Source organism: Acartia tonsa, chromosome 15 (genome assembly GCF_053477335.1).
Source record: "Acartia tonsa isolate MP-2025a chromosome 15, ASM5347733v1, whole genome shotgun sequence".
Taxonomy (NCBI): Eukaryota; Metazoa; Arthropoda; class Copepoda; order Calanoida; family Acartiidae; genus Acartia; species Acartia tonsa.
The window spans coordinates 24,877,914-24,891,732 of NC_137274.1; the positions used below are offsets into that span (position 1 = coordinate 24,877,914).

The 13,819-nt window shown below is 40.1% G+C and overlaps 35 non-coding genes across 35 annotated transcripts; 15 read left to right on the forward strand and 20 right to left on the reverse strand.

Annotated features, from left to right (window-relative positions):
- Window positions 1-241: 241 nt before the first annotated feature.
- On the reverse strand, window positions 242-360 carry LOC145308636 (5S ribosomal RNA). Its single transcript, XR_013876459.1, has one exon. It is a non-coding gene; the product is annotated as a 5S ribosomal RNA (ribosomal RNA).
- A 706-nt stretch (window positions 361-1,066) lies between these two features.
- On the forward strand, window positions 1,067-1,231 carry LOC145307931 (U1 spliceosomal RNA). The gene has a single exon (XR_013875775.1). It is a non-coding gene; the product is annotated as a U1 spliceosomal RNA (small nuclear RNA).
- A 267-nt stretch (window positions 1,232-1,498) lies between these two features.
- On the forward strand, window positions 1,499-1,690 carry LOC145308053 (U2 spliceosomal RNA). The gene has a single exon (XR_013875886.1). It is a non-coding gene; the product is annotated as a U2 spliceosomal RNA (small nuclear RNA).
- Window positions 1,691-2,019: 329 nt separating this feature from the next.
- Window positions 2,020-2,137, forward strand: LOC145308103 (U5 spliceosomal RNA). Its single transcript, XR_013875936.1, has one exon. It is a non-coding gene; the product is annotated as a U5 spliceosomal RNA (small nuclear RNA).
- Window positions 2,138-2,555: 418 nt separating this feature from the next.
- TRNAG-GCC (transfer RNA glycine (anticodon GCC)) lies at window positions 2,556-2,626 on the forward strand. Its single transcript has one exon. It is a non-coding gene; the product is annotated as a tRNA-Gly (tRNA).
- A 66-nt stretch (window positions 2,627-2,692) lies between these two features.
- On the reverse strand, window positions 2,693-2,811 carry LOC145308600 (5S ribosomal RNA). The gene has a single exon (XR_013876422.1). It is a non-coding gene; the product is annotated as a 5S ribosomal RNA (ribosomal RNA).
- Window positions 2,812-2,898: 87 nt separating this feature from the next.
- Window positions 2,899-3,017, reverse strand: LOC145308673 (5S ribosomal RNA). Its single transcript, XR_013876495.1, has one exon. It is a non-coding gene; the product is annotated as a 5S ribosomal RNA (ribosomal RNA).
- Window positions 3,018-3,181: 164 nt separating this feature from the next.
- TRNAA-AGC (transfer RNA alanine (anticodon AGC)) lies at window positions 3,182-3,254 on the reverse strand. The gene has a single exon. It is a non-coding gene; the product is annotated as a tRNA-Ala (tRNA).
- Window positions 3,255-3,344: 90 nt separating this feature from the next.
- On the reverse strand, window positions 3,345-3,463 carry LOC145308449 (5S ribosomal RNA). The gene has a single exon (XR_013876281.1). It is a non-coding gene; the product is annotated as a 5S ribosomal RNA (ribosomal RNA).
- Window positions 3,464-4,329: 866 nt separating this feature from the next.
- Window positions 4,330-4,448, reverse strand: LOC145308559 (5S ribosomal RNA). The gene has a single exon (XR_013876384.1). It is a non-coding gene; the product is annotated as a 5S ribosomal RNA (ribosomal RNA).
- Window positions 4,449-4,949: 501 nt separating this feature from the next.
- TRNAI-AAU (transfer RNA isoleucine (anticodon AAU)) lies at window positions 4,950-5,023 on the reverse strand. The gene has a single exon. It is a non-coding gene; the product is annotated as a tRNA-Ile (tRNA).
- Window positions 5,024-5,161: 138 nt separating this feature from the next.
- On the forward strand, window positions 5,162-5,234 carry TRNAR-UCU (transfer RNA arginine (anticodon UCU)). The gene has a single exon. It is a non-coding gene; the product is annotated as a tRNA-Arg (tRNA).
- A 686-nt stretch (window positions 5,235-5,920) lies between these two features.
- On the reverse strand, window positions 5,921-5,993 carry TRNAA-CGC (transfer RNA alanine (anticodon CGC)). The gene has a single exon. It is a non-coding gene; the product is annotated as a tRNA-Ala (tRNA).
- A 140-nt stretch (window positions 5,994-6,133) lies between these two features.
- TRNAW-CCA (transfer RNA tryptophan (anticodon CCA)) lies at window positions 6,134-6,205 on the forward strand. Its single transcript has one exon. It is a non-coding gene; the product is annotated as a tRNA-Trp (tRNA).
- Window positions 6,206-6,274: 69 nt separating this feature from the next.
- LOC145308204 (U6 spliceosomal RNA) lies at window positions 6,275-6,381 on the forward strand. Its single transcript, XR_013876048.1, has one exon. It is a non-coding gene; the product is annotated as a U6 spliceosomal RNA (small nuclear RNA).
- Window positions 6,382-6,474: 93 nt separating this feature from the next.
- On the reverse strand, window positions 6,475-6,546 carry TRNAA-UGC (transfer RNA alanine (anticodon UGC)). The gene has a single exon. It is a non-coding gene; the product is annotated as a tRNA-Ala (tRNA).
- Window positions 6,547-7,606: 1,060 nt separating this feature from the next.
- TRNAI-UAU (transfer RNA isoleucine (anticodon UAU)) lies at window positions 7,607-7,696 on the reverse strand. The gene is given in 2 exon segments: window positions 7,607-7,642; window positions 7,659-7,696. It is a non-coding gene; the product is annotated as a tRNA-Ile (tRNA).
- A 443-nt stretch (window positions 7,697-8,139) lies between these two features.
- Window positions 8,140-8,258, reverse strand: LOC145308647 (5S ribosomal RNA). Its single transcript, XR_013876470.1, has one exon. It is a non-coding gene; the product is annotated as a 5S ribosomal RNA (ribosomal RNA).
- A 706-nt stretch (window positions 8,259-8,964) lies between these two features.
- Window positions 8,965-9,129, forward strand: LOC145307932 (U1 spliceosomal RNA). Its single transcript, XR_013875776.1, has one exon. It is a non-coding gene; the product is annotated as a U1 spliceosomal RNA (small nuclear RNA).
- A 267-nt stretch (window positions 9,130-9,396) lies between these two features.
- On the forward strand, window positions 9,397-9,588 carry LOC145308027 (U2 spliceosomal RNA). The gene has a single exon (XR_013875861.1). It is a non-coding gene; the product is annotated as a U2 spliceosomal RNA (small nuclear RNA).
- Window positions 9,589-9,903: 315 nt separating this feature from the next.
- On the forward strand, window positions 9,904-10,021 carry LOC145308104 (U5 spliceosomal RNA). The gene has a single exon (XR_013875937.1). It is a non-coding gene; the product is annotated as a U5 spliceosomal RNA (small nuclear RNA).
- A 418-nt stretch (window positions 10,022-10,439) lies between these two features.
- TRNAG-GCC (transfer RNA glycine (anticodon GCC)) lies at window positions 10,440-10,510 on the forward strand. The gene has a single exon. It is a non-coding gene; the product is annotated as a tRNA-Gly (tRNA).
- Window positions 10,511-10,576: 66 nt separating this feature from the next.
- On the reverse strand, window positions 10,577-10,695 carry LOC145308534 (5S ribosomal RNA). The gene has a single exon (XR_013876360.1). It is a non-coding gene; the product is annotated as a 5S ribosomal RNA (ribosomal RNA).
- An 87-nt stretch (window positions 10,696-10,782) lies between these two features.
- On the reverse strand, window positions 10,783-10,901 carry LOC145308597 (5S ribosomal RNA). Its single transcript, XR_013876419.1, has one exon. It is a non-coding gene; the product is annotated as a 5S ribosomal RNA (ribosomal RNA).
- Window positions 10,902-11,065: 164 nt separating this feature from the next.
- TRNAA-AGC (transfer RNA alanine (anticodon AGC)) lies at window positions 11,066-11,138 on the reverse strand. The gene has a single exon. It is a non-coding gene; the product is annotated as a tRNA-Ala (tRNA).
- Window positions 11,139-11,228: 90 nt separating this feature from the next.
- On the reverse strand, window positions 11,229-11,347 carry LOC145308450 (5S ribosomal RNA). The gene has a single exon (XR_013876282.1). It is a non-coding gene; the product is annotated as a 5S ribosomal RNA (ribosomal RNA).
- A 152-nt stretch (window positions 11,348-11,499) lies between these two features.
- LOC145308377 (5S ribosomal RNA) lies at window positions 11,500-11,618 on the reverse strand. The gene has a single exon (XR_013876212.1). It is a non-coding gene; the product is annotated as a 5S ribosomal RNA (ribosomal RNA).
- A 641-nt stretch (window positions 11,619-12,259) lies between these two features.
- LOC145308283 (5S ribosomal RNA) lies at window positions 12,260-12,378 on the reverse strand. Its single transcript, XR_013876124.1, has one exon. It is a non-coding gene; the product is annotated as a 5S ribosomal RNA (ribosomal RNA).
- A 297-nt stretch (window positions 12,379-12,675) lies between these two features.
- Window positions 12,676-12,747, forward strand: TRNAD-GUC (transfer RNA aspartic acid (anticodon GUC)). Its single transcript has one exon. It is a non-coding gene; the product is annotated as a tRNA-Asp (tRNA).
- Window positions 12,748-12,836: 89 nt separating this feature from the next.
- TRNAI-AAU (transfer RNA isoleucine (anticodon AAU)) lies at window positions 12,837-12,910 on the reverse strand. The gene has a single exon. It is a non-coding gene; the product is annotated as a tRNA-Ile (tRNA).
- Window positions 12,911-13,047: 137 nt separating this feature from the next.
- On the forward strand, window positions 13,048-13,120 carry TRNAR-UCU (transfer RNA arginine (anticodon UCU)). Its single transcript has one exon. It is a non-coding gene; the product is annotated as a tRNA-Arg (tRNA).
- A 76-nt stretch (window positions 13,121-13,196) lies between these two features.
- On the forward strand, window positions 13,197-13,319 carry TRNAL-CAA (transfer RNA leucine (anticodon CAA)). Its single transcript has 2 exons — window positions 13,197-13,234; window positions 13,275-13,319. It is a non-coding gene; the product is annotated as a tRNA-Leu (tRNA).
- Window positions 13,320-13,365: 46 nt separating this feature from the next.
- On the reverse strand, window positions 13,366-13,438 carry TRNAM-CAU (transfer RNA methionine (anticodon CAU)). Its single transcript has one exon. It is a non-coding gene; the product is annotated as a tRNA-Met (tRNA).
- A 71-nt stretch (window positions 13,439-13,509) lies between these two features.
- On the reverse strand, window positions 13,510-13,581 carry TRNAG-UCC (transfer RNA glycine (anticodon UCC)). Its single transcript has one exon. It is a non-coding gene; the product is annotated as a tRNA-Gly (tRNA).
- A 117-nt stretch (window positions 13,582-13,698) lies between these two features.
- Window positions 13,699-13,771, forward strand: TRNAV-AAC (transfer RNA valine (anticodon AAC)). The gene has a single exon. It is a non-coding gene; the product is annotated as a tRNA-Val (tRNA).
- Window positions 13,772-13,819: the final 48 nt, after the last annotated feature.

Sequence of the window (13,819 nt, forward strand, 5' to 3'; positions counted from 1 at the left end):
CTTTTTTATCTCCTTTTTTTTTGGATCGGGGATGTTGATATAATTACTTGGGGGTTCGACAAAATGTATTTTTCCGTTACCGGGAATCGAACCTGGGAATCTAACTTGGCCCGATGTTGATTAACTTCAGTGATCGGACGAGAACTGGTGCTTTCAACATGGTATGGCCGTAGACATTAATTGTGTGGGGTTTAGTTAGGTTTGGGCTAGGATTGTTTGAGTCAAAATTCCAAAAATGTTAAGTCTACGACACCAAGTATTCCCAGGCGGTCACCCATCCAAGTACTAACTTGGCCCAATGTTGCTTAACTTCAGTGATCGGACGAGAACTGGTGCTTTCAACATGGTATGGCCGTAGACATTTGATAAAGCATTTTCACATTGTAATGTGGATATTACCATACCATCCTTCTGTTTGGTTTGTTGCGTTGCAACCAGTGCTAACTCTTGGTAATCTTGTTATAACAAGTGACAGTTTGCATCTTGTATTTGTCTAAACTGACCAAGCTAAATTTGCTTGATTCACTTCACTAAGAGGTGTGTATAGATCCAGTGGTTGCAGTGTGAACTGTAATGCTATTTCTGTCAGAGCTGATGATAGCTCACTATTGGCAATTAGGATGCATCTGTAATACAAAGCAGAAAGATGTCTGTCTGTCCCTTAAGATCTCGGTAACCACTGAACCGATTGGATTCTACTCTTCAGGGTATATACCTATTGGTCCTGCGGTGGTTTTAAGCTATTTTCTTGGGGGGTGGGACACCCCCAACCCTCCCAAAAACAAAAAAATCCCCCCCCCTAAAGCTACTAGTAACCTGTAAAGTAGCAATCATGTATATTATGTAGCCAATGATTTGGCCTCTAGGTGTCGCATTTGTTTCAATGGAAGACCTCCTACCGAAGGTTTCATCAACAAAGTATGTCACCAACTATTTGAAAAAGTATAAATATAGCATTTCTGAGGGGACACTTCAACTGAATCATGTTTTGTGTGAAGTCGTGGAGCTGGTCAGCAAAATATCTATAGTCTTTGTCACCCATACACTGAAATCGACTCTTTCCATCATACTTACCTGGCGTGGAGGTTAACCATGATCACTAAGGTGGTTCCTCTAGGGTGAGGCTGTGCCATTGCACTCGGGCATGGCTGACCCCTACGATTACCCCAAATGTGGGTAACTCGAACGCACAATTTTTGGTAGTTGGGGACTGCGTTCGCGCATCCCCTAATAAATACAGAACAGACAACAGAATTAGAATGTGTAACTTAACCATCTAGTTCAAATTTCACTCATTAGGAGTTGCTAAAGTTTGTGTAGTTGGCCAGAAAAAGGCTTATATCGAAGCCCAATTTAAAGTAAAGTCTTTGCTTTGAACTAGGCAGATTGACTATACTCTCTCTAACAATGATTAGGCAGCCTGCATGCTAATCTTTTGCCAGACAGTACAATAGTCAGGTTATGACTCTAAGGTAGCATACTGGAACTATTCTTCGGCATCGCTTCTCGGCCTTTTGGCTAAGATCAAAGTGTGGTATCTGTTCTTATCAGCTTAATATCTGATACGGGGACCATGTGTCCCCTTCGATATTAAACTCATTTTTGTTAGGGGATGAGGACTTGGAGCTTGCTCCAGCCTTATCACGGGTTGGCCTGGTATTGCAGTACCACCAGGATCGGACCACTTGTCCCCACTTCTAAACTGGACCACTCAATACATTATGTACAACCTGTATCAAGTTTGCACAAGTCAAAAAGCATGCTGCCAAAAGCACAATGGCTCCACTTCCTTTATGTAGTTCAATGTTTTAATGCTAGGTGGTGCAAACCCCTAAAGTTGAATGTCATTTAATGGATAATTTTCCGCCTCAAGTTATTCTAGGGGCTTGTGTTTTTTTGGTGAATAAGCTGAACTTTGACACAATCTCTACATGTCTTTGCTGACAACTACATTAGATTGGTCAATGGAACAAGCCTAACAGCTGCCAAGGATATGGAGCTATTTGTGTTGTTTGAGCATGTCCAGGATCTACCTACAGCACGAATAAATCTTTCGCCTTTTACTAAAGATTTCCGTGTAAGTGGATCATATTGGAATTACATCCAATTTATCTGAAGGCTTTCCATGAGAGAGCCCACTTAAAGAATCATATTACAACAGGCATGTAGGGACAGGATGTCAGGATGTGTTTACCACAAAACCATTCATCTCCAACCAACCACTTCAAATTTGTAAAAATAAAACTGGCCAACCATGCTGACAAATAGCCTACGGTAGGAATGGCTAAAATTGCAGTTACCATTTGTCTAAACTGACCAAGCTATACTTGCTTGATTCACTTCACTAAAAGGTGTGTACAAGTGAACCAAGGATCACTCTGATATTGTCTTGCCGGGCTGAAGAAAGTCCTTACCTACTGCCAAAGTCTACTTACAGCAAGTCATATTCAGGTGTAAAGCTATATCAATCTGTATTTGGGTTATAAATTGACAGATTTCTGAATAATGATTTTCAGCAAGGGGTTGGGTTATACGAATAGCCAAAGAGCATGCCAGCAACGTTGGTTCAGTGGTAGAATGCTCGCCTGCCACGCGGGCGGCCCGGGTTCGATTCCCGGACGTTGCAGCAATTATTTTCTACGTTAACACAACTTTTCTGTTTTCAGTGACAAGATAAGAAAGAAAGATGTAGAGTTTACAACACCAAGTATTCCCAGGCGGTCACCCATCCAAGTACTAACTTGGCCCAATGTTGCTTAACTTCAGTGATCGGACGAGAACTGGTGCTTTCAACATGGTATGGCCGTAGACATAAAGTGACAACATGATTTTCAAACTTGTGTGAGGTTTAGTTAGGTTTGGGCTAGGATTGGTTGGGTCAAAATTCCAAAAATATTGAGCTTACGACACCAAGTATTCCCAGGCGGTCACCCATCCAAGTACTAACTTGGCCCAATGTTGCTTAACTTCAGTGATCAGACGAGAACTGGTGCTTTCAACATGGTATGGCCGTAGACATTTACTCTGAGGAAATGCTCTTATAACTTCTGGTTTATTAAATAACATTCTAATGCAACAAAAAGGTTTAAAGTTTTACTGGTTTAAATTTTCAGACTTTTGTTTTTCTTTGTGTGTTTATTTTTTTGTTTGGTGCTTGTGTAGTAGGGGGAAAAATGATACTTGGAGATGCGGGGTATCGATCCCCGTACCTCTCGCATGCTAAGCGAGCGCTCTACCATCTGAGCTACATCCCCTTGGGTTTCACCTTATGTTCTCAGTGATTATAAATTTCTCTTGGACAAGAAAGAAAAAGAGACAAATTTGAAGTATGGGTAAAATGTTAGAGCCTACGACACCAAGTATTCCCAGGCGGTCACCCATCCAAGTACTAACTTGGCCCAATGTTGCTTAACTGCAGTGATCGGACGAGAACTGGTGCTTTCAACATGGTATGGCCGTAGACATATATCAACGGAAAATGTGGCGTAAATTAAATGCAAAATGCATTACGAAGAGAAAATGTGGCGTGAAATGAATGCAAAACACTCAACAGTACAGGAATCTACGGACAAGGAAGAAAAAGAGACAAATTTTGAAATATGGATAAAATGTTAAAGCCTACGACACCAAGTATTCCCAGGCAGTCACCCATCCAAGTACTAGCTTGGCCCAATGTTGCTTAACTTCAGTGATCGGTCGAGAACTGGTGCTTATACTTAATGGAAAATGCATTACCAAGAGAAAATACGTACAGGTATCTACGGTAAATGATTCTAAGTTCTAGATTGGTTTCCAGTGATTAGTGAGTTCTCTTTAACCCTGAATAAAGATGTTTGTGACTGACTAAGACAGACACCCAACCCGAGCGGACTCAAGGTGATACACACCTCTTGTAGAAGTGAATCAAGCAATATTAGCTTGGTCGTTTTAGACAATGATGTAAAGTTACTTGGACAAGCATATTATTTTGATATTTGTTGAAGGTCCGACCAGAAAAGTTTCTTTTCATAAAATACAAGCACAAGGTAACTAAAATATTAATCCAAATAGGTATGTGTAGTACTGAAAAATATCATTTTATCGAACAATAATAGTTGTCAACCCAAAACTCATGCCTCAACACGGAGAAAACAAAGCCTAACTGGGAACTAAATAGAGCTGCCATCTGGTGACAAAAACAGTAACTACATATTATATCATAGTGGTTGCATTGTATAAGGGCTTTAAGTGTAAAAAATAAACATAAGCAGTTGTCTCTTGCTGTGCTGGTTTACATTTTTCACACTTTGGTATTTTTTTTCTCAACTTATAAAAAAGGATGAAAAGATTTGCCTACGACACCAAGTATTCCCAGGCGGTCACCCATCCAAGTACTAACTTGGCCCAATGTTGCTTAACTGCAGTGATCGGACGAGAACTGGTGCTTTCAACATGGTATGGCCGTAGACATTTAACTTTGGAAAATGTGACATATACTAAATGCAAAATGCTACAATACAGGAAAATTATGGAGGGATGATTTATTCTATACAACTCAGGTTGCACTTAACCAAAAATAAACAGAGAGAAAACCAAGCCTACCATGAACTAAAATGCTGCTGCCATCTGGTGAGACAATTTTGTTACTGTAATTTTAAAATAGCATGATGCCCGGGTAGCTCAGTCGGTAGAGCATTAGGCTTTTAACCTAACGGTCCAGGGTTCGAGCCCCTGCTCGGGCGCTCTCATTTTTTGTTCAAGTCTCCAATCAGTGTGATACGTACGTAGAGACTAGAAAATAGCTGGTCAATAAGAATTCCTCGATAGTCTAGTGGTGAGGATCTCCGCCTGTCACGTGGAAGGCCCGGGTTCGATTCCCGGTCAGGGAGAGATAATTTTTCAACCTTGTGAAATTTTTCCGTTAAATATTTCCGCCACTGCAAACTGTTCAATTTGGTAAAAGTATTAGCTGGCCCGTAGGGGGATCGAACCCGTGACCTTCGCGTTATTAGCACGACGCTCTAACCAACTGAGCTAACGGGCCTGATTGAGATGATATGTATAAGTATTAGCACAATGCAAAAACTACATGCTTTTTTTCTTCTCTACTTGATTTTCTTTTTTCTTGCCTTCCATAATGTTTTATGTCAACAAATGCTACTATTTTCTTTTCTCTTACCAAGTCCCATTAGCGCAGAGGATAGCGCGTTGGACTTCTAATCCAAAGGTCCTGGGTTCGATCCCCAGATGGGATGCTAACATTGCATTTTGGCTAACCTTTTTGGGTTATCAAAACATGAAATTTCTTAATCCGTGAACACTATATTAGCAGTCAGGATGGCCGAGTGGTCTAAGGCGCCAGACTCAAGGACAACTTCCTTGCTCTCTGATAGAGAGTGGTTGTGAGAATTCTGGTCCTCGATGAGGGCGTGGGTTTGAATCCCACTTCTGACAAAACTATTTTTTTCAAAACACAACCAGGAGATGAAAAAGTGTTTGCCTGCCCCCGGTGAGGCTCGAACTCACGGCCTTCAAATTATGAGACTGACGCGCTGCCTACTGCGCTACGGAGGCTTGTTGGCAGTACAGGATTACTACTCTTTTTGAATGTACAAAAATGTACTCCTAGGCAACTGAGATGAAAATGCGTCAGCCGGGAATCGAATCCGGGTCAACTGCTTGGAAGGCAGCTATGCTCACCACTATACCACTGACGCTTTTTTTACAATATTATTATGTACGCCAAAGTGAAAAACCACAAATACATATTTGCCTAGTAACTAGCACACTTAAAGAAAAGCAGAGGGCAATAAAGCTGTTTACTCTATGTAACAAGTTTCCGTGGTGTAGCGGTTATCACATCTGCCTAACACGCAGAAGGTCTCCGGTCAAGCCCATGGTTTTGCCCAATACTTCTGAAAATTGAAAAGAAAAAAAAATTTGGAGTCGTCGGGATTTGAACCCGAGACCTTCTAAATGCGAATCAGACGCTCTACCAGCTGAGCTACAACCCCTGGTCTTCATCATAGGGGCCGGACGAAAGCAGCGCCTTTTTTCTATTGGTCGCTTGCATTGTATAGTGGATAGAAAAAAAGAAATAAAAGACTTTCCTTTAGTTTTGCATGAATTCAAAGTTGCAGCAATTCAAACATCTGACTCTGTGGCGCAACGGTAGCGCGTCTGACTCCAGATCAGAAGGCTGCGTGTTCAAATCACGTCAGGGTCAACAGAATTATTTTTGCAATTTGTGTAACAAATGCTGATCTTTATACACAACTAAATTCTATTCTCAATTGTACTTGCTTCGGCAGTACATATACTAAAATTGGAACGATACAGAGAAGATTAGCATGGCCCCTGCGCAAGGATGACACGCAAAATCGTGAAGCGTTCCACATTTTTGTGTCCGCATAACCCCATACAAATATTTTCTCACTAAAGTACTCATTTTGAACAAAAGACAACTTCAAAGAAATAACAAAAATCATTGATAATTGGAGACGCCGGGGATCGAACCCGGGGCCTCATACATGCAAAGCATGCGCTCTACCACTGAGCTACATCCCCCTGTTGAATACATTAGCTGACTAATACTCAACTGAATCCTTTAGCAATTTCAAAGTCTTTAACACAAGGTGCAAACCGGAATAGCTTAGGTTAGGCTAGGTTAGGCAGCTAGGTTTAAATTGTTTAAATTCATTTTTTGGACCCGTGAGAAAATTTTTTTAACGTGAGAACAATTTAATTTTTTATTGAATTTCATTTTTTGGAAGTGTGGGAAAAAAACAGGAGAAAAAATATATTTTAGTATAAAGAAATGTTCTATCAGTTTCAAACCTTTTTCATTCAATAGATCATACTGACTTTGGAAAAACTGTCAGACCGATTTTTGAAATTCAATCTGTGAAAAAAGATATTCAAGTTTTAATTTTTTGTTTTAAAAATATTATTTTACATGTATTGACGCCATCTTGGATTATGATAATTTTTTTTTGGTAGAAGATTTTTTTCTAAAATATTTTTAAAAAATTAACTTTTTACAATAAAAAAATCTTTGAACTTAAATTGACCAATAATTCAAAGATTTTTTCTCTTTGATTTGGAAGATTTTTTATGATTTTTATTTTTAATGTCAAATAAAAACACAACAGTGAAAAAATGAAAATTAAATGAAATAACGTTTTATGATTTTATTCAAGAAATTATTTGCTAACATCACCTTTTTGTTGCAAAATTTTATGCTAAATTTTGTTTGCTTAAATAACTCATTGGAGGATTTTTCATGGCATAATTTAAATCACAAATCTTTATACATTTATATGGTTATTCAGTCAAATTTTATTGAATTTGTTATTAACTTGATAGATTTAAAACAGTAGTAAAAAGAAAATATCAATCTATCTATATTCTTTAACAAACTTTTTTCCTTGATTGATTGTTGGTTAGTAAAGCATAGTTACAAAAAAATTTTGAAATCGAACCACAGTACCTGTATTTGATATTATGAGGTACTGCTAGAGAATATTTTAGTATTTTGGTAAGATAAAATGCTTTGTTTAAGTAAAAAAAAAATATTTTTGCTCTTTTCGTGGAAGACCCTGCCAGGTTTAAGGGTTGAAAAAGTGCTTGCTCTAGGTGAGGCTCGAACTCACAACCCCGGCATAACTTGTTGTACTGTCTATAAGTACCGTGCGCTAACCGATTGCGCCACTAGAGCAGCTTGCTTTCACTCTCCATATTTGCTACTACACTGCCTTCAAGAAACCTTGGAAGCACTGCAACCAAAACAACTTTTGCTAAAAAGATGACTCGAACTCGCAATCTTCGGTTTAGGAGACCGACGCCTTATCCATTAGGCCACGCAGGCTTGGTGTCACCCTGGCTGAAAAGTAAAAACTTACAAATATCCAATTCTCTATCTTTTTTATCTCCTTTTTTTTTGGATCGGGGATGTTGATATAATTACTTGGGGGTTCGACAAAATGTATTTTTCCGTTACCGGGAATCGAACCTGGGAATCTAACTTGGCCCGATGTTGATTAACTTCAGTGATCGGACGAGAACTGGTGCTTTCAACATGGTATGGCCGTAGACATTAATTGTGTGGGGTTTAGTTAGGTTTGGGCTAGGATTGTTTGAGTCAAAATTCCAAAAATGTTAAGTCTACGACACCAAGTATTCCCAGGCGGTCACCCATCCAAGTACTAACTTGGCCCAATGTTGCTTAACTTCAGTGATCGGACGAGAACTGGTGCTTTCAACATGGTATGGCCGTAGACATTTGATAAAGCATTTTCACATTGTAATGTGGATATTACCATACCATCCTTCTGTTTGGTTTGTTGCGTTGCAACCAGTGCTAACTCTTAGTAATCTTGTTATAACAAGTGACAGTTTGCATCTTGTATTTGTCTAAACTGACCAAGCTAAATTTGCTTGATTCACTTCACTAAGAGGTGTGTATAGATCCAGTGGTTGCAGTGTGAACTGTAATGCTATTTCTGTCAGAGCTGATGATAGCTCACTATTGGCAATTAGGATGCATCTGTAATACAAAGCAGAACGATGTCTGTCTGTCCCTTAAGATCTCGGTAACCACTGAACCGATTGGATTCTACTCTTCAGGGTATATACCTATTGGTCCTGCGGTGGTTTTAAGCTATTTTCTTGGGGGGTGGGACACCCCCAACCCTCCCAAAAACAAAAAAATCCCCCCCCCTAAAGCTACTAGTAACCTGTAAAGTAGCAATCATGTATATTATGTAGCCAATGATTTGGCCTCTAGGTGTCGCATTTGTTTCAATGGAAGACCTCCTACCGAAGGTTTCATCAACAAAGTATGTCACCAACTATTTGAAAAAGTATAAATATAGCATTTCTGAGGGGACACTTCAACTGAATCATGTTTTGTGTGAAGTCGTGGAGCTGGTCAGCAAAATATCTATAGTCTTTGTCACCCATACACTGAAATCGACTCTTTCCATCATACTTACCTGGCGTGGAGGTTAACCATGATCACTAAGGTGGTTCCTCTAGGGTGAGGCTGTGCCATTGCACTCGGGCATGGCTGACCCCTACGATTACCCCAAATGTGGGTAACTCGAACGCACAATTTTTGGTAGTTGGGGACTGCGTTCGCGCATCCCCTAATAAATACAGAACAGACAACAGAATTAGAATGTGTAACTTAACCATCTAGTTCAAATTTCACTCATTAGGAGTTGCTAAAGTTTGTGTAGTTGGCCAGAAAAAGGCTTATATCGAAGCCCAATTTAAAGTAAAGTCTTTGCTTTGAACTAGGCAGATTGACTATACTCTCTCTAACAATGATTAGGCAGCCTGCATGCTAATCTTTTGCCAGACAGTACAATAGTCAGGTTATGACTCTAAGGTAGCATACTGGAACTATTCTTCGGCATCGCTTCTCGGCCTTTTGGCTAAGATCAAAGTGTAGTATCTGTTCTTATCAGCTTAATATCTGATACGGGGACCATGTGTCCCCTTCGATATTAAACTCATTTTTGTTAGGGGATGAGGACTTGGAGCTTGCTCCAGCCTTATCACGGGTTGGCCTGGTATTGCAGTACCACCAGGATCGGCCCACTTGTCCCCACTTCTAAACTGGACCACTCAATACATTGTGTACAACCTGTATCAAGTTTGCACAAGTCAAAAAGCACAATGGCTCCACTTCCTTTATGTAGTTCAATGTTTTAATGCTAGGTGGTGCAAACCCCCAAAGTTGAATGTCATTTAATGGATAATTTTCCGCCTCAAGTTATTCTAGGGGCTTGTGTTTTTTTGGTGATTAAGCTGAACTTTGACACAATCTCTACATGCCTTTGCTGACAACTACATTAGATTGGTCAATGGAACAAGCCTAACAGCTGCCAAGGATATGGAGCTATTTGTGTTGTTTGAGCATGTCCAGGATCTACCTACAGCACGAATAAATCTTTCGCCTTTTACTAAAGATTTCCGTGTAAGTGGATCATATTGGAATTACATCCAATTTATCTGAAGGCTTTCCATGAGAGAGCCCACTTAAAGAATCATATTACAACAGGCATGTAGGGACAGGATGTCAGGATGTGTTTACCACAAAACCATTCATCTCCAACCAACCACTTCAAATTTTTAAAAATAAAACTGGCCAACCATGCTGACAAATAGCCTACGGTAGGAATGGCTAAAATTGCAGTTAACATTTGTCTAAACTGACCAAGCTATACTTGCTTGATTCACTTCACTAAAAGGTGTGTACAAGTGAACCAAGGATCACTCAGATATTGTCTTGCCGGGCTGAAGAAAGTCCTTACCTACTGCCAAAGTCTACTTACAGCAAGTCATATTCAGGTGTAAAGCTGTATCAATCTGTATTTGGGTTATAAATTGACAGATTTCTGAATAATGATTTTCAGCAAGGGGTTGGGTTATACGAATAGCCAAAGAGCATGCCAGCAACGTTGGTTCAGTGGTAGAATGCTCGCCTGCCACGCGGGCGGCCCGGGTTCGATTCCCGGACGTTGCAGCAATTATTTTCTACGTTAACACAACTTTTCTGTTTTCAGTGACAAGATAAGAAAGAAAGATGTAGAGTTTACGACACCAAGTATTCCCAGGCGGTCACCCATCCAAGTACTAACTTGGCCCAATGTTGCTTAACTTCAGTGATCGGACGAGAACTGGTGCTTTCAACATGGTATGGCCGTAGACATAAAGTGACAACATGATTTTCAAACTTGTGTGAGGTTTAGTTAGGTTTGGGCTAGGATTGGTTGGGTCAAAATTCCAAAAATATTGAACCTACGACACCAAGTATTCCCAGGCGGTCACCCATCCAAGTACTAACTTGGCCCAATGTTGCTTAACTTCAGTGATCAGACGAGAACTGGTGCTTTCAACATGGTATGGCCGTAGACATTTACTCTGAGGAAATGCTCTACTAACTTCTGGTTTATTAAATAACATTCTAATGCAACAAAAAGGTTTAAAGTTTTACTGGTTTAAATTTTCAGACTTTTGTTTTTCTTTGTGTGTTTATTTTTTTGTTTGGTGCTTGTGTAGTAGGGGGAAAAATGATACTTGGAGATGCGGGGTATCGATCCCCGTACCTCTCGCATGCTAAGCGAGCGCTCTACCATCTGAGCTACATCCCCTTGGGTTTCACCTTATGTTCTCAGTGATTAGAAATTTCTCTTGGACAAGAAAGAAAAAGAGACAAATTTGAAATATGGATAAAATGTTAGAGCCTACGACACCAAGTATTCCCAGGCGGTCACCCATCCAAGTACTAACTTGGCCCAATGTTGCTTAACTGCAGTGATCGGACGAGAACTGGTGCTTTCAACATGGTATGGCCGTAGACATATATCAACGGAAAATGTGGCGTGAATTAAATGCAAAATGCATTACGAAGAGAAAATGTGGCGTGAAATGAATGCAAAACGCTCAACAGTACAGGAATCTACGGACAAGGAAGAAAAAGAGACAAATTTTGAAATATGGATAAAATGTTAAAGCCTACGACACCAAGTATTCCCAGGCGGTCACCCATCCAAGTACTAGCTTGGCCCAATGTTGCTTAACTTCAGTGATCGGACGAGAACTGGTGCTTTCAACATGGTATGGCCGTAGACATTTATCAAAGGAAAATGTGGCATAAACTAAATGGAAAATGCATTACCAAGAGAAAATACGTACAGGTATCTACGGTAAATGATTCTAAGTTCTAGATTGGTTTCCAGTGATTAGTGAGTTCTCTTTAACCCTGAATAAAGATGTTTGTGACTGACTAAGATAGACACCCAACCCGAGCGGACTCGAGGTGATACACACCTCTTGTAGAAGTGAATCAAGCAATATTAGCTTGGTCGTTTTAAACAATGATGTAAAGTTACTTGGACAACCATATTATTTTGATATTTGTTGAAGGTCCGACCAGAAAAGTTAATTTTCATAAAATACAAACACAAGGTAACTAAAATATTAATCCAAATAGGTATGTGTAGTACTGAAAGAATTCATTTTATCGAACAATAATAGTTGTCAACCCAAAACTCATGCCTCAACACGGAGAAAACAAAGCCTAACTGGGAACTAAATAGAGCTGCCATCTGGTGACAAAAACAGTAACTACATATTATATCATAGTTGTTGCATTGTATAAGGGCTTTAAGTGTAAAAAATAAACATAAGCAGTTGTCTCTTGCTGTGCTGGTTTACATTTTTCAGACTTTGGTATTTTTTTTCTCAACTTATAAAAAAGGATGAAAAGATTTGCCTACGACACCAAGTATTCCCAGGCGGTCACCCATCCAAGTACTAACTTGGCCCAATGTTGCTTAACTTCAGTGATCGGACGAGAACTGGTGCTTTCAACATGGTATGGCCGTAGACATTTAACTTTGGAAAATGTGACATATACTAAATGCAAAATGCTACAATACAGGAAAATTATGGAGGGATGATTTATTGTATACAACTCAGGTTGCACTTAACCAAAAATAAACAGAGAGAAAACCAAGCCTACCATGAACTAAAATGCTGCTGCCATCTGGTGAGACAATTTTGTTACTGTAATTTTAAAATAGCATGATGCCCGGGTAGCTCAGTCGGGCGCTCTCATTTTTTGTTCAAGTCTCCAATCAGTGTGATACGTACGTAGAGACTAGAAAATAGCTGGTCAATAAGAATTCCTCGATAGTCTAGTGGTGAGGATCTCCGCCTGTCACGTGGAAGGCCCGGGTTCGATTCCCGGTCGGGGAGAGATAATTTTTCAACCTTGTGAAATTTCTTTTTTTTTCCGTTAAATATTTCCGCCACTGCAAACTGTTCAATTTGGTAAAAGTATTTGCTGGCCCGTAGGGGGATCGAACCCGTGACCTTCGCGTTATTAGCACGACGCTCTAACCAACTGAGCTAACGGGCCTGATTGAGATGATATGTATAAGTATTAGCACAATGCAAAAACTACATGCTTTTTTTCTTCTCTACTTGATTTTCTTTTTCTTGCCTTCCATAATGTTTTATGTCAACAAATGCTACTATTTTCTTTTCTCTTACCAAGTCCCATTAGCGCAGAGGATAGCGCGTTGGACTTCTAATCCAAAGGTCCTGGGTTCGATCCCCAGATGGGATGCTTACATTGCATTTTGGCTAACCTTTTTGGGTTATCAAAACATGGAATTTCTTAATCCGTGAACACTATATTAGCAGTCAGGATGGCCGAGTGGTCTAAGGCGCCAGACTCAAGGACAACTTCCTTGCTCTCTGATAGAGAGTGGTTGTGAGAATTCTGGTCCTCGATGAGGGCGTGGGTTCGAATCCCACTTCTGACAAAACTATTTTTTCAAAACACAACCAGGAGATGAAAAAGTGTTTGCCTGCCCCCGGTGAGGCTCGAACTCACGGCCTTCAGATTATGAGACTGACGCGCTGCCTACTGCGCTACGGAGGCTTGTTGGCACAACAGGATTACTACTCTTTTTGAATGTACAAAAATGTACTCCTAGGCAACTGAGATGAAAATGCGTCAGCCGGGAATCGAACCCGGGTCAACTGCTTGGAAGGCAGCTATGCTCACCACTATACCACTGACGCTTTTTTTACAATATTATTATGTACGCCAAAGTGAAAACCACAAATACATATTTGCCTAGTAACTAGCACACTTAAAGAAAAGCAGAGGGCAGTAAAGCTGTTTACTCTATGTAACAAGTTTCCGTGGTGTAGCGGTTATCACATCTGCCTAACACGCAGAAGGTCTCTGGTTCGATCCCGGACGGAAACAGAATCCCACGCTGAGCTACGACCCCTGGTCTTCATCATAGGGGCCGGA